The sequence below is a fragment of the Diabrotica virgifera genome, chromosome 10, assembly GCF_917563875.1.
Source record: "Diabrotica virgifera virgifera chromosome 10, PGI_DIABVI_V3a".
NCBI classification, from domain to species: Eukaryota; Metazoa; Arthropoda; class Insecta; order Coleoptera; family Chrysomelidae; genus Diabrotica; species Diabrotica virgifera.
The window spans coordinates 104092392-104108412 of NC_065452.1; the positions used below are offsets into that span (position 1 = coordinate 104092392).

Genomic DNA, 16021 nt, shown 5'->3' on the forward strand with positions numbered 1-16021 from the left:
GTAGCGGAGGGCAGTAATCATTCAAGGGAGGAAAAGGCACTTTACTCCCATGTTATACATATGGTTTTTCCACCTTCCTCAAATTAATAACAAGTCATTTTTCATTTTTACTTAATTTATTTATGTAACTAACCAACAAAATTTATTAAAACTAAAACTAACAAGTAGGTAGAATATAACTGTCAACTGTCAAATATAAGTCAAATTATTAATGTAAACATTGTTAAATCGAAATAACAATTTACTGTTTTTTATCATTCTGCAAAATACAGAGTGTTTTATAAATAAACGTTAAAATGTATAGATACTTACGTAAAAATGTAAGATACTGTACAGGGCGTCAATAAGTTATATTTCATGAATGCAATACCATGACGTCACTTTTACTTTTCCTCCCTAGGGAGGAAAAATATTTTCCTCCCTAGGGAGGAAAAGTACAACTTTGCTCCCTACAATCTGGTCCGGAAAAGTATACTTTCGGTAGAGGTAGGTGGAAAAAGTATTTTATTCAAATTCTCTTGTATCCCACGAGAATTCATGTCATTATTCTACCTACGTGGGTTGTCATTGATAACAAATGATAATACTTCACCAGAAATTTGATAAGAAATTTTTACCCTATAATAAAACCGGATGAATATATTGAGATAGAGAGTTGCCACCCAAAGAAAATATTTCTATTACATTGTAACAAAATGGTAACTGATTTTGTTCAATATAATGGGTGTCACAAAAATCACGCGAGATTTATTTTTACTATCGTTTGTGCAGTAAAGTGTTGGCAACAAAAATGGAAAACAGTTTGACAGCTGCAGTTTAGGGTTCGTAAAAATGGAGAGTCACACGAGAGAACAACGCGTTTTCATTGTTGGACAATATTTTAAAAATAATGAAAGTTTTGCGGCCACAGTTCGAAAATTTCGTACGAAACATGGACGGAAATGTGTTCCTTTTCTAATCAGTGGCGGGCCTATGGGGAGAGAAAAAGGGGAAATTTCCCCCTAACAAAGTCCAACATCAAAGAAAAAAATTGTTGAAACATAAAAATATATTAGCTGGCATGAAACTTAAACCACAGACAGACCAATTCAACCCAATAAACATGCTAGTTAGGAAAATTATAGACAAGGCGAAAATGGCGGGTTCTTTGGAGAAAATACTCCCCTGAGATTTTTTGCATAATCAATCAATTTTGATAATTTTGTAATCAAATTGCAAAAATCAATATTTTTGGCCCGGACAAAATTTTTTTAGTTTTTTTGGATTATTCTGTATAAAAAAGGTCTCTTATAATTTTTCTCTAAAGTTGAAGTTTTCGAGGTAAAAGCATTTTAAAATTGAAAAAAACGAAAAATGGCGATTTTCAAGGCTTAATAACTAGGTTAAAAGTTATTCTATGAAAGTCAGAAAGTGACTAAATCAAAGTTTAAAGACCCTACAAGATCCTGAAGAAATTTTTGTAATTATTTGATTACTAAGCTGTTATTTTTAAGTAAAAATAATGAGCGCCATGCACGAATTAGGCGACCGTCCATGATGAGTGCGAAAGAGATGCCATTCAGGCAGCCCAATGGCGAATCTCACTCGTACTCACATTTACAGTCGCGTCAATACGATCTTACCGCTCATTATTAATAAATAAAAATAACAGCTTAGTAATAAATCAATGACACAAATTTCTTCAGGATCATGAAGGGGGGGGGGCTTTAAATTTGATTTAGTCACTTTCTGACTTTCATAATAATAATCTTTAACCGAGTTATTAAGTCTTAAAAATGGCAATTTTCGCGTTTTTCAAATTTTAAATTGCTTATAACTCGGACACGATCAACTTTAGAGAAAAATTACAAGAGATCTTTTCTGTCCAGAATGGTCCGAAAAATCTTTAAAAAATTTATCCGGGCCTAAACTATTGATTTTGCAATTTGATTAAAAAAAAATGTTAAAAAAAATTGGACCACTTTTCGCGTGGGCGACTTCTGGAATCTTATTCTGGAATGTCTCACGAATGTGATTATGCAAAAAATCTCATGGGAATATTTCTTCCAACGAGCCCGCCGTTTTCGCCTTGTCTATTAAGGGAACTTTGCATACAAGGTATTATACCTATATGTCGTTTATGTAGTTTATATTTTTTATGACTTTTGGTTGGTGTTTCATTGGAAGTTCCCCCCTAAGGCAAATTTTCCCTCCCAAGCCTAATATCTAGATCCGCCACTGTTTCTAATCAGCGTAAAGCTGAGCGGGTAAGAAATTAAATCGAGGGGACAAGTATTCCACGGAGAGATTTAGAACTTGGCACTTCCTTAAACCGTCTCAAGACCAATCGGTACTCCCAACAATGATTGGGGTGTGTAATCTTTGATTGCATCCTTCTCCAGGTGTTTCTGTTGAAACTGAACCCAGCGGATCTAGACTGGAGATAGTCGATAAACAATCTTCAAGCCAAGGTGTGAGACACTATGGTGAAGACTACAAGGTACTAGGATGACAGTGTCGAAAACGCTTCCTTTGGAGCAACAGGTTGCAACCTCATCATATTTAGACCTTACACTCGCAAGCAGGATTTTGGACTGTCTTTCCCTGGCTACTCGTGGGACCAATATAAAAAATAAGCTGAGCCTGAGCCAATTTTATGTCAGTGTGACAGTCCATTAATCACGTGAGGCTCGAATGGGGGAGGTGGGGTCCATAATAAATCACGAAACATCACAAGGGAGGGGGGGTTTAGTAATACATCACGTGTATTTATTTTTTCGTCACACGTGTTCAAAAATCGAAAGCGGCATTGGTGTGACTGATAAAAAAAAATAATTTTTCATTCACAATATTCTACAATACAACAACGCATTCATTTTCTTTCCTTTCATTCATAGTTTTATTAATATTGGATGTTAATGTTAAAAGCGACATGGGATACCTACTCTTAATGGTAAATTATCTTAAATTTTTAAGATAAGAAGGGACACTTGCGAAGTGTTTTGTTTCTTACCATGTGTTTTCACTAGGAATACTAACCCGGTCGCCGTCTCCTATTTTATTTATGAGGTTTTAGTCTGTACATGATGTAATACCTATTATCTGATGAATTGGTAGTCTTGTCAGTTATTCTGTTGTTTTGGCACTGAATGGGTAAACAGGGTTGCTAGGTCAGTTTTAATTCTTCAGTAGTTTTAATTTTGTATACTAAAATTTCTAAAAATACCTAAAAATAGATTTTTTGTAGATACTAAAAATACACGTGATATAGGGGGGGGGGGGGTGGTTAGAATTAAACCTCACTATGTATCACCAAGGGGATGGGGGGGTTAAAAATGCCAAAAAAACATCACGTGATTAATGGACGGCCCCATGGAAAATGTGCGATTCTTTGCATTAGGCAAATAAAAGCCACCGGCATGGAAGGTTCAGTCTCGAAGTGATTAAACCTGGGTGATTAAACAAGGGTCAGGCTAGAGAACGTAATCTAGGACTAGAGGGCCACAATAAATCTGAAAAGATCACAGTGAAATAGCACATCATTGAATTTATTTGTCTAGTTTTCGTAGATAATCACCTGTTATTATTCTTTCGATACTTCCATTATTATTTGATTACATGCTATTACATGATTCAATCAAAATCTTCATTTTTTCTTGATATTTTTTCATTTCTATTAATTTAGCTTTTTACTTGTCTGTTCTACTTTTTTATGAAATGTAATTGCTAAATACAATGTAGTCAACTAAGCCACACACTATTTAAAAGAAAGCTGAATTCAGCAAATTCAGATTTGGGCATCTAGGTTGTTATGACAGAAAAATCACGAAAAAATTTCCATTTCATTTTATACTTATTAAAAATTCCTGCGTATTAAGTGGGGATGAACTATTAGGGCCCAAATATATGCATATTATTTTTGGGTAAAATTCTAGAATATTCTCGAAATGTTGTTTTTGAAAGTTGTTTTAGGGACCTATAATTCCAGAAATTCCGGAATTTGTGTTTATTAACCACCAAATCAAATTCTTAAAACATGGTTATCGAGTTTAAAATACATTCTGTAGTAGTACAACATACCAGTAAAGCAAACAAGAATACGCACATACCACCTATGTAAGCAAGAAAAATACAGATTTCGATGAAGAAGCCCCTGAGTGAGTGTAATTTCCCAATAAGGCCAGCGGGAATTATATGGAGAATTTAGCAACGAACTGACAGGCATCAAAAATAAAGCTTCTTGAAATGATAAGGCTAAAAGATAAGGCTAAACAAGGATTTGAGGATTTGAAGAACAAGGATAAACAGAGAAGAGTGGAGAACTCATGGGGAGGCCTTCGTCCAGGAGTGGATGCAAACAAGCTGAAGAAGAAGAAGAAACAAGGATTTAAATTTTTACTGGGGTATTCAAGGCACTTACTTTAATGGAATATAAAGAAAGGTATGATTGACTCTGTTAAGCAAATGACTGCTATTCTGGAAGTACTGATAGCGACGACAGGTACAAAGCAAGGGATACATTTTCCGGTAAGTCTATCTAAAGATGTCACAATTTACCAGGCGGAAGTAACGGCGATCCATCACTGAGTAGAAAAAATAGAAAGGCAAAAAGAACACACCGTTCAAATGCCATCTTTACAAATACCCAGGCAGCGCTCAAGACACTCAATTCTGTAGAGGTAAATTCTAAGCTGGTATGAGGTTGTACGTGTGCCCCAAATAAACTAGGAGACCGTAGAAAGATTACGGTAACCTGAATACCGGTGAGTTAATATCTAACCAAACAGTGTCATGGCATTGAAGAACTTGAAAACAGATACGACACGTTTAACATGTATAAAAAAGTGAAAGAAGCGGCTGGTATCTCCAATAAGAAACAAACTGCATTGCTACAGGATGAACATGGTAAAGTAATATTTGAAGTAGAGGACAAACTTAAAGAATGGGAAAATTACGTTACGAACTTATTCGAAGACGATAGGAGTAGTTCACCACCCAATATTACTAACTGCGACGGACCCCTAATAACACGCTCTGAGGTTATTAAAGCCATACAATCATCAAAAGATGGCATAGCGACTGGTCCTGATGAAATTCCAACTGAAATATACAAGCTTATAAATGATAGCAATGTTTTAGAGGCTATAACTTCGTTTTTCAATACCATTTATACCAGCGGACAACTACCTAATGGTTGGTCTAATTCACTGTTTATAGCTCTACCTAAGAAGACAACAGCAAAAATCTGTGCTGATTATAGAACCATCACTTTGTTAAACCACTTATTGAAAATTTTTCTGAAGATAATACATGGTCGTATCTACAATAAATGCGAGGAATACCTGGATGGCACACAGTTTGTTTTCCGTAACAGGTTTGGAACGAGAGAGGCACTGTTTGGAATGAACGTACTTGCTCAAAGATGTCGAGATATATCTGTAGACATATACTGTTGTTTTATTGACTTCCAAAAAGCATGTGATCGTGTTAAGCACTCTATATTGATCGAAGCTCTAAAAGACATTGGCTTGGACGGCAGAGACGTTCGAATAATTGCAAATTTATATTGGAATCAAACAACATCAGTTTTAGTAGATGGTGTGGAATCACAGGCTCTTAATATTAAAAGAGGAGTACGGCAGGGATGCCTCTTGTCACCCGTGCTTTTCAACGTTTACTCCGAAAGAATTTTCAGAGAAGCACTTTCTGAAAACAAGAAGGAATACTTGTGAACGGTGAAGTCATCAATAATTTGCGATATGAGGACGATACAGTACTCCTAGCTTCTAGTCAAGAAGATCTGCAAACACTACTTGATAGTGTCGTTGAGAGTTGTAGGGAGGCAGGTCTGGATCTGAACATACGGAAAACCAAAATACTCGTAATAAGTAAACAACAGCATATAAAACCGTCTATATATGTAAATAATACCAAACTTGAGCAAGTTGATAAAATCGTTTACCTTGGACAGCAATTAAATTGTAACGCAGAAAGTCACGGCGAAATTAGATCTAGGATAGAGCAGGCTAGAGCCGCTTTTAGAAGGATGTCCAAGGTGTTATGTAACAGAGACCTAAAATTGGCATTGAGGATTCGCCTACTTCGCTGCTACAATATGTTCTCGGTCTTACTTTATGGCGTCGAGTCCTGGACTGTGAATAAAATCAATCTAAGTCGCCTTGAGGTTTTCGAAATGTGGTGCTATAGAAAAATTTTAAAAGTTTCCTGGGTGGAGAAGATTCGAAACTCCACAATACTAGAACGTCTCATCAAGACTACTGAGATCATAAAAAGCATCAGCAGAGAAAGCTGGAGTATTTCGGACATGTAATGAGAGGTCCCAAATATAGGTTGCTACAAAATATCATGCAAGGAAAAATAGCAGGCAAACGCAGTCCAGGACGAAGAAGAACCTCATGGTTGAAGAACTTGCGAGATTGGTATGGTGTTGATATAAGCATGCTATTTAGGGTGGCAGTGAATAAAATTAAGATAGCTATGATGGTAACCAACGTTCTGAAAGGACATGGTACATGAAGAAGAAGAGTACCGGAGTATGAGGGTCATAAGTGCAATTAAAAAGCAGACAAAATGGCCATACAAGGCTCATCAATCCCATTCGTTGAACCGGAAACCTTCTTGTAACCGGCGTTACAAGTTACAAGAACGGCTACAAGAAAGTGGATTGGTCACAAATCCCTGGAACGGTAGAGGAATTCATCAGGACACAGAATGCAAAACAGTTCATTACAGAACATTAGTCAAAATTTACGGCAGACCTAATAAAAAATACAGGAACAGTCAAGTCAAAACTATAGTAGGTCTGCTAACACAGCGCTGTAAGCTGCATAGGCAGTTGAAGCTGCTAAGATTGGCAAAATGATGATTTTATGCAGATTCAGTCATTTAGAAGAAGAAACAGCAGAACATTTTGTCAAAGTGACAGCCTGGCAAATGTGCGATTGTTTGCATTAGTCGAATAAGAAAAAACACCGGGAAAGAGATTCATGGAAGTTATTACACCTTTTCAAAAGTGTCAGGCTAGAGAATGTAACCTATGGCTAGAAGACCACAATAAAGGTGAAAAGGTTGCAGTGGAATAAGCCAAAGGCGACCTCATTAAGTCTATCTATTTCTTTCTCCATGTCTCCCAATCTTGAGCTATCCAGTTCCCAGCAGTTCTCTTTACATCGTCACTCCAGCGCTTTGGAGGTCGATCTCTGCTTCGTTTATCCTATTGTCTGCCCGCGGTCGCTATTCCAATAATCTTCTAGTCTAGCTGTTGTTCGATTTTCTTGCCACGACCTGCACATCTCCACTTTTTTTTTGCTACATGTTCTACTATGTGTTTGATTTTTGTTCTTTGCCTGATATTATTTGGTATGCTGTCTCCTTGTGATTGTTAGCATGGCCCTCTGAGTAACCCTTTTTTTTCTGCTCTTAGATGTTCAGCAGCAGGAAAGTAATATACTGATAAGTTATTATAAATACTATAAATATTTACAAAAAACGACGATTATATTATCAGAAAACAAATAAATATATAATTATTATTATAGTCCATTTGCACACTTTTTTTGCTCAGTATGTTAAAGAACCGCTTGGATTGATATGAAATTTGGCATACGCATAGCTAATTTATAACAAAGAAAAAAAATGATATTGCGCCATCGACGGGGATGAAAAAATATACGGTAAAATTAAGTCCGGAAGTGGATAAACTCTAAGCAACTTTTGTTCCATATACACTTTTTTCACTAAGTCAATATTTTTCGAGTTATTTGCGAGTATACCATCATTCCTAACTCAGGGAACCACTGTTTAATACCGAAGGATCAAAATAACTGTTTGTGAAAGTTCAGGGAAGGATCCAGCCAAATACCGCTCAATTACTTGTCTTCCAACTTTGTATAAATTGGTCACATCCTGTGTAGCCCGGCGTATCTACCAACACTGTGCTCTGAACAATATCATAGAGCCTCAACAGAAAGGATGCGCTAAGGGTTCCATGGGTTGTAAAGAACAACTCATCATCGACTCAGTCACTTCTAACCAGGCATATTCCAAAAACAGGAACCTTTTTACTGCCTTCATTGATTATAAGAAGGCCTTTGATTCAGTGCCGCATGAGTGGCTTATAGATATATTGAGAATATATAAAGTCGATGATAATATAGTGACCTTTTTAGAGCATATAATGACAGAGTGCCAGATTTTTCAACTTGAAAACCACGGTTTTTCGCAAATAACACAAAAAGTGTGTATTTTATTGAAACAAATTTTCTTATGTCGGTTCGCTAAACTCAGACACAACTGGCTAGTAATTTGAGTAAGTAATTTTGAAAATTTGGTAAAATTAGCAAAAAATAATTACTAAATACATAGTTAGTAATTTTTCCAATTTTGGGAAAATTGGCCAAAAACAAAAAAATTACCGACTAAAGTCACTAGCCAGTTCTGTCTTTAGCGAACCGACTATAGCAAAAATATAGCTTATAAAAGAATTTAAAAAAACTTGTGCACGCATGAAGTTGGTAGATCTAGAAGAGGAAATAACCAAAAAATGAAGCATTTTCGGGCAAAACTCGTTATAACTTTTTTAAAGTCTTTAGAAAAAGCTTTATTTTTGTTTTTTTCAAAAAGTTTCTAGCAGCAAAAGTAAGCCAGTAACGCTAAAAATAAAGTTGGTATCTTTTTTTTTGGTAAAAAAACATTGTAAAAATCTCCGCTTAAGGGGGGGGGGGTATAGTTAATTCTGCGGTTTTTTTTTTGCATAATTCTAAAACGTTTTCCCTTGAAAGTGGTGGTGTTAAGTTAAATAGGTAAAAGGCTATCTTAGAGAACAACACTTTTGAAGATTATTCAGTTAAATGTTTATTGAAAAATATTTAAAAATTAAGTGGTGGCGTCATTTTTAAGTAGACGATCCGAAAAAAAAAAAGATGATTTGCGGTGTACACTATATCTTCGGACAGAATCGTCCGAAACATACAAACCAAAAAGATTATTTTAGTTGGAGAGTTTCTTGAGGTAGTGACGTCGAGTTTTTATGATTATATTGATTTTTAAATTCATGGTATAACTTTAGTGAAAAAATCGAAAAAAGAAAAAAAAAGTGAAGTGTGTTCGGTAAAGAGAAAAATTGTAACATAAAAAAATTGTTAAAATAAGCAAAAACTCAACGTCACTACCTAGTAAAATATCTAAAAAAAGAAGTATGCAAAATTTTAGAAAGATCGGTGCATTACTTTTTGAGTGAGTTATGATGTACACCGCCTCAAAAAAACATGTTTTTCAGAAAACTCGTTTAAAAAAAATGTAGTTTTGTCAATAATACTAAGAAAATTTTTGTATATATCCATATCTCCGTCAATTTTGCTCGGATTAACTTGAAATTTTAATGGTATATATTTACAATCGAATAAGCCAATAAAAAAATCGAAAAAAATACCCCCCCCCCCTTAATTAGCATCCCACATGAAATTAATCGTTACAGCTTTACAATTTACTTCACTTTGTATATTTATATGATCTGAAAGTTTCACCATTTCAAAGTGCTTATTTTTGAGAAAAAAAATTGGTTTTAAATAAAAAAATAATAATTTGAAATTTGGAAGGAAATGCCTTTTTTTCAAAACTTTTCACAAGAATCTATTTTCGATAAAATACTTACTTTTTGAGTTATTTGTTGAAAAATGAACATATTCACTCGTAAATAACTCAAAAAGTAGATATTGACTTAAGTAATATAAAAACGTAATAGAACAGCTTAACTTTATAGTTACTTATAATTCGTCAGTTTATCCACTTCCGGACTTATTTTGAACGTATATTTGTTCACCCCCGTGGGTGAAACCTATGGCAAAAGCACACGTCGACACAATATCATTTTCTCCTTTGACATGTTAGCTATGTGTATGCCAAATTTCATGTTAATTCAAGCTGTTCTTTAAAATTCAGAGGTTTTGAAATATTTTACCGTGAGTGAATGGAGTAATAGTTCAGTTTAATGAGAGAAATAACGGTTCGTACACTTTATTTTACAAGATAATAAAATATTACTAATATTTCTGGTAATTTCGGCATTGTCGGAGGCAATTTTTGAGATTTTTGGAGATTTTTGGTTCGGCGCCGGGGGGCGCCGCCCCTCTCCGCCTTATGGATGGCGCGGCCCTGACTGTTGATAATAGGACTACTATGTAAATAGCGTGATTAAATTGTACTGAATAACTTCACAAACATTAATTTTCAGTGCTATTGTTGTGTTAAAAAATACCAAGGACAGTAGTGGTTCAAAGTTTGTACCTTGTGAATACCTAACGTTGGAATTTATTTTCTAGCCTATATAGCTTTTATTAGATAATAGGTACCAGAGAGGGTTTAGACCAGGCAGAACAACTACTGATCAAATAAGTATGTTAAAATTACTTCAAAATAATAGCTACGAAAAAAACTTAGGATTTCAATATGTTATTGAAGGATATTGTATGAGGCCATGAAACTATTAGAAATACCAGAAAATCTTATAAGGCTAGTGAGAATGACGCTTACGAATACGAGAAATAGAGTAACAATGGAAGAAAGCTTTGCAAGGCAGTTCACAGTGAATAGAGGTTTAAAACAAGAGGATCCGCTGTCAGCGAATTTATTCAACCTAGGATTAGAACAAATCATAAAAATATCAAACATGAGCTGAAATCGTGAAGTTGAGCGGTTTGACTACGGTTGAGCTACTGCAATGTGTACAAATATTCCTTTCATGAGGCACTCCATAAAACTCCAAAAACATCTGTAAAACACTTGAGAATCGTGTCTTAGTTTATTCACTCCATTGTTAGACTGATTAAAAGAGAAACCCCGCGTTTCTAAAAATGATATCTATGAAGAAATTAAAAATAAAGAAATTCTTTAGGAATCAAAAGCCGAGTTATTAGAAACTAACCTTATATGCATCCTACAAGGGTGACTACAGCTAGAGAGGATCAAATTTTACAGCTATAGACCGTCAGAGACGAAGTCTGGTCGAAGCACTGCTTGAATGCTACAAAATGAGTTGGGAGAAGCTTTGGATACAAGAGTAAATGCTCAAACTATACGTAATCGGCTTCACCAACATGGGTTGAATACAAGAAGGCCAGCTAGAGTACCTCCTTTGATCCCTGCACATCGTAGGGCCAGACGCTTGTTGAACGCAGAAGAACGCATGAATTGGGCCATGGCACAATGAAGTAAAGTGATATTTACTGACGAGTCCAGATTTCTTTTAAATCATGTTGGTGGACGTGTTAAGAGTCTGGTGAAGACCATATATGCGCTTTTTGGATTCCTCAATTCAAGAAATCGATGCCTTTGACGGAAGTTCAATTATGGTTTGGGGTGTGATAACCAACATTCAGCTAGGGGCGATGGCGGCAGAACAGTAGGTACATTACCGAAGTTCTTGAACCACATGTTGTCCCATTTGCTGAAAATATGGGTCCACAATTGACGCAATGAAATGCAAAGTGGCATAACCCACATTTTTACCAAAACGCGTTTATTACATTAAATTATCCCTTATTTAAGTATTTTCAGATGAAGAGTGGCTCAAGCAACCTTCGGCTACCGATTGGTAGATTGAGCCACTCCGTATCTGAAAATATTTAAATTAGAGATAACTTTAATGCAATAAACGCGTTTTAGTAAAAATGTGGGTTAGGCCACTTTGCATCTCATAATGTCAATTTATCTTTCAGTAAGATAATCCGAGACCGCACGTGGCCAGTGTAGCCAGGGCCCCCGCAAGGCTGAGCGGCGCCCGCGTGCTGGATATATTTTGGCGCCCTCTAAATCTACCTATATCCAATTATGAAATAAATCTATAATTTTTTATTTTTTACTCCGTTTACAACAGAAATTGCAAGAATTCAAATTTTTTTTTGTAACTAATTTACTGATAATGGCAAAAAAACAAATAAAACTTTAATATGTATATTAGTTAAGGGCGTAGGCGTAAATTTTCGGGTCAATGTGTTTTAAATGCATTCATTTTTTTCGAATCCTGAGAAAACTAATATGTAAGAATTTTTGAAAAATTTTAACGCAGAATGAAAGATTACATTATTACCGAGGGCCGAAGTCCCTTAGAATGACCAAAAACTTCTTTTGAATGAGATATTTGAAATTAAAAATTACGCTAAATTTTCTCTCTTTTTTTGACCCCTGTAATTTATTAAAATAAACATTATAGAAGTTTTCAAGGACTTTCGGCCCTCAGTAAAAATGCAATCTTTCATTCTGCGTTTAAATTTTTCAAAAATTCTTACATATTATTCGCATTATTATTCTCTATATTATTCTCAGGATTCGAAAAAAATGAATGCATTTAAAACACATTGGCGCCAAAGTTTGCGCCTACGCCCTTAAATATAGAAATCGATATCTTAAATCTAAATTGAATTAAATGGGTGTTTTTCTAAATTTGACGGCAGCAAATTGGTTTAATATATTTTAAGTCAATTCTATTGACGAGCTCTTGCTCGATGGTTAATATTACCAAACCAGATAATCTTTCCTGTACCATAGTACAGCTCAAACAATTTTTAATTAATTTTAATTTTGAAAATGATCGCTCGCCAGAAGCAACAGACACCGGTAAAGTGAGGATGATTCTTCGTGAAACAGTGATATTTGGTAAAGATGAAGTTAGATTATTTTCAAATATATATTGAAGAATATAAGTGGATCTGATGAGTTAGGTAATTGAAGTACCTAATTATAAAGCTTTTATCTCGCTAAATAAATCAGTTGCATCAATCTTTACTTTTGCCTCCGTCTTTACTGGATCAGTTATCTTTTGTTGAAAAGCAAGACAATGTTTTAAAATATCATGGTCACTTAATGTAAAAATATCACTGAAAAAACCAAAAACATTATCATAATAAGACATCGTATCAAATCTACTATTCAATGAATTTGATCAATTATTCTAAAAAAAAAAATAATATTTTAAACGCGCTTTTTGAATCTTGAAATGTCTCGTTTCTATGTTCATAATCGAAAAATTTTAGTTTATATTTTCGTTTCACGATATTTAACGAAGGAAAACCTTATTCATCAGCTGCCAATTTTCCCACTTGGGCAATTATTTCCTCAACAACATTTTCACATTTATAATTTTTTTGGCCATTGGCATGATACAGTTGATTTCACATTCAGATTATAGTGTAATGTGTAGTGTGTGTGTGTTGAGTAAATGTCTTGTTATATAGTAAAGTCTATTTCATTGTCTCTGCAAAGATAGGCTAATTGTATCCAAACGTCTCCCTTCACCGATCCCACAAGGATAGAAATTATTTCTATTAACTGATTTTTAATAAAGAAAAATTTGATACTCAGCTGGTATTCATAACTCACAACCCTTTGATCCAAAGGTCGGCTCTCTTACCATTGAGCCACACAGGGCCGACGATAACGGGCCTGCAAGTGATGCTGCACTGCAGGCGGGCGCCCCTATTTGGTGGGCGCCAAAATGAGCTTTTTACTGCTGGTGTTATACAAAATACATACTAATTTTAAAAACCTAAGGGGAATTATGCTAGTTTTGCAGGCGGGCACCTTATACCTTAGCGCCGTGGACTACAGAAGGGGGAGACTGTAATTTTTAAAATGATCAACTAGATTCTTTAAATAGTTTTGACATACTTTAATGTCAATTATTGTATCATTTTGCTTATAATATTTATCTGGAATAAACATGATACCAAATAATCATTATGATCTCTATAAATAAATCTAAATGATTGGATATTTAATAGTAAAGCACTTGCTTTATGTCTACTTGCTATCAGAATTTCAAAAACGGTAGTTTATAATAGTTATTTATGATATAAGTGTTAAAAGTACACGTTTAAGGCACGCACGTGAAAGTTTGCAGAATGAGCGATAGCGAGTTCTGCAATTCACATGAGTGCCTTAAAAATGTACTTTTTAACACGCATATCATACAATATTTTTTCTACAAACGTAATTACAAGACAATATCTACAAAAACTTTTACTTGAACTTGACTGACATTCCAATTTTATATTTTTTTGATATTACATCAAAATTGCATATACGGTCAATGCGAACTGCAGTGCCTTAAAATTTTTTTGAAGCACTAGGCATTAAAGTAGCATTTTTAACGCTCGTATGGAGTGCTAAAAATTGCATTTTTAACACGGTTGTAGAAAAATAAGTACATATTATTTTTATATTACCATCTATGCCTTTTTATGGCATGCATTATTTATCAAATTGGATGTTTCTATTAAATTATTAAAAAATCTATTTAACCCAAAACCCAAGCTTCCACCGTTAAAATTTATTTTTCAAAATTTGAATTCCTCATCTCAAAAAACCCCAATGCCAAATTTTTATGAAATTATTTTAATTTCCAAAATCCACGAAAGTTTCAAATCTGGACAGAATATTACAACACAACAAGTTTTGATCTCTAAACAAATTTTTACGATTTACGGATAAGTACTGCAAAATAGGTATTCCCATATTATATAGTTTTTAAAAAATACAATAATATATAGTAGTAAATTATTAACACCAAATATAAAATAAGATCTTAATTATTTTTTCATTAATAAACAATTTTTTTTATTTTTGAAATTTCTCGAAATGTTCGTTAAAAATGTAAAATTAAAATTGTATAAAAATGAATATCTCGTTAAAATAAATATTTCTTATTAGCCAAACCTTCGGTTTGGCGCCCTTTCCGGTCTGCGCCCGCGTACGTCGCACGCGTTGCACGCCCGGTTACGGGGGCCCTGAGTGTAGCGCAAAATTATTTGACTACTCACAATATACAGATTATGGAGTGACCAGCGAAGAGTCCAGATTTAAATTCCATTGAACACTTTTGGGATACACTCGAGAAGCGCTTGGAGGAACGTCAGTAACTAAGAAACCTACAACATGTCGAGGAAGTTCTCGTGGAAGAATGGGAACAATTAGATCAAGAAACTATTCGAAATTTGATTGAAAGCATACCTGGACGTTGTGCAGAACTTCAGCAAGTTCGAGGACGCTTAAATAAACGCTTTTAAAATAATTATTAGCAACGCTGTTATTAAAAAAATAAATCGAATCTTTCGCATTTATCATTTTTTTTTTTTTCACAAGAAAATTTACAGTTCAGTAACAAAAATTTTGCTATGTTTATAGCGAAAAGCTTTAGATGTAATTAAATAAAAAATAATATTTGCATAAAAATAATAAGTTAAAAACTAGGAACATCTTTATAAGTGGCTTCTTTTTCGTTTTGACCAGTGTATGTGTAATAAAAAATTTGGATCAAACATTATAGAAAAACTAACCTTGTTATCCGATTTTTGGATGGATTTTGGAAAGACTCCCGTTACAAGAGCAGTTGAGCGGCTGCAATGTGTTCACTATGTACAAATATTCCTTTCATGAGGCACTAAAACTCCAAAAACATCTGTCAAACACTTGAGATTCGTGTCTTAGTTTATTCACTCCGTTGTTAGAGTAATTAAAAGAGAAACCCCGCGTTTCTAAAAATGTTATCTATGAAGAAATTAAAAATGAAGAAATTCGTTAGGAACCGACTAGATTTGAGGCCACTGACACGTTTACAATTGATCTTCGACACTCGTTATCACATGAATTGTTATTATAAATTTATTCTGAACTGAAATGGAACTAAAATTAGTTTTTTATTTATCAAATATAGAATATATCTCGTGAGTGTCTTTCCGACCAATGGTTAACTTCCTCTTACAGCGTTGGTGGACTGATAAATTGACATCCGGATTGTTTCTAAACTAGGAGATGATTTTTGCCACTAAATAAAATGATTTTTTTAGTCATTGACACCGACGTACTTATTCTTTAGATATTCCACATTCGGCAATTATACAATTAATTATTAAATTTCAAATTTATTCAATTTTATTACAAAAAGCATTGGATATTGCGCCAAAATAAGTTTAATCTTAACGCAAAAAAGGAATACCTACATACTTTATATCAGGGGTTCCCAACGGTG

At 34.3% G+C, this 16021-nt stretch overlaps 1 protein-coding gene across 2 annotated transcripts in view; it reads right to left on the reverse strand.

Moving 5' to 3' along the window:
* The window catches only part of LOC126893429 (laminin subunit beta-1), a 252134-nt gene extending 236451 nt beyond the window's left edge, over positions 1 to 15683 (reverse strand). The window contains exon 1 of one of the 2 annotated variants that reach the window (XM_050663615.1): positions 15330 to 15683. The gene's annotated coding sequence lies outside the window, so the exon portion shown is untranslated. The remainder of the gene's footprint in view (positions 1 to 15329) is intronic. The other variant, XM_050663619.1, reaches the window with a different exon arrangement.
* Between the last annotated feature and the right edge of the window lie 338 nt (positions 15684 to 16021).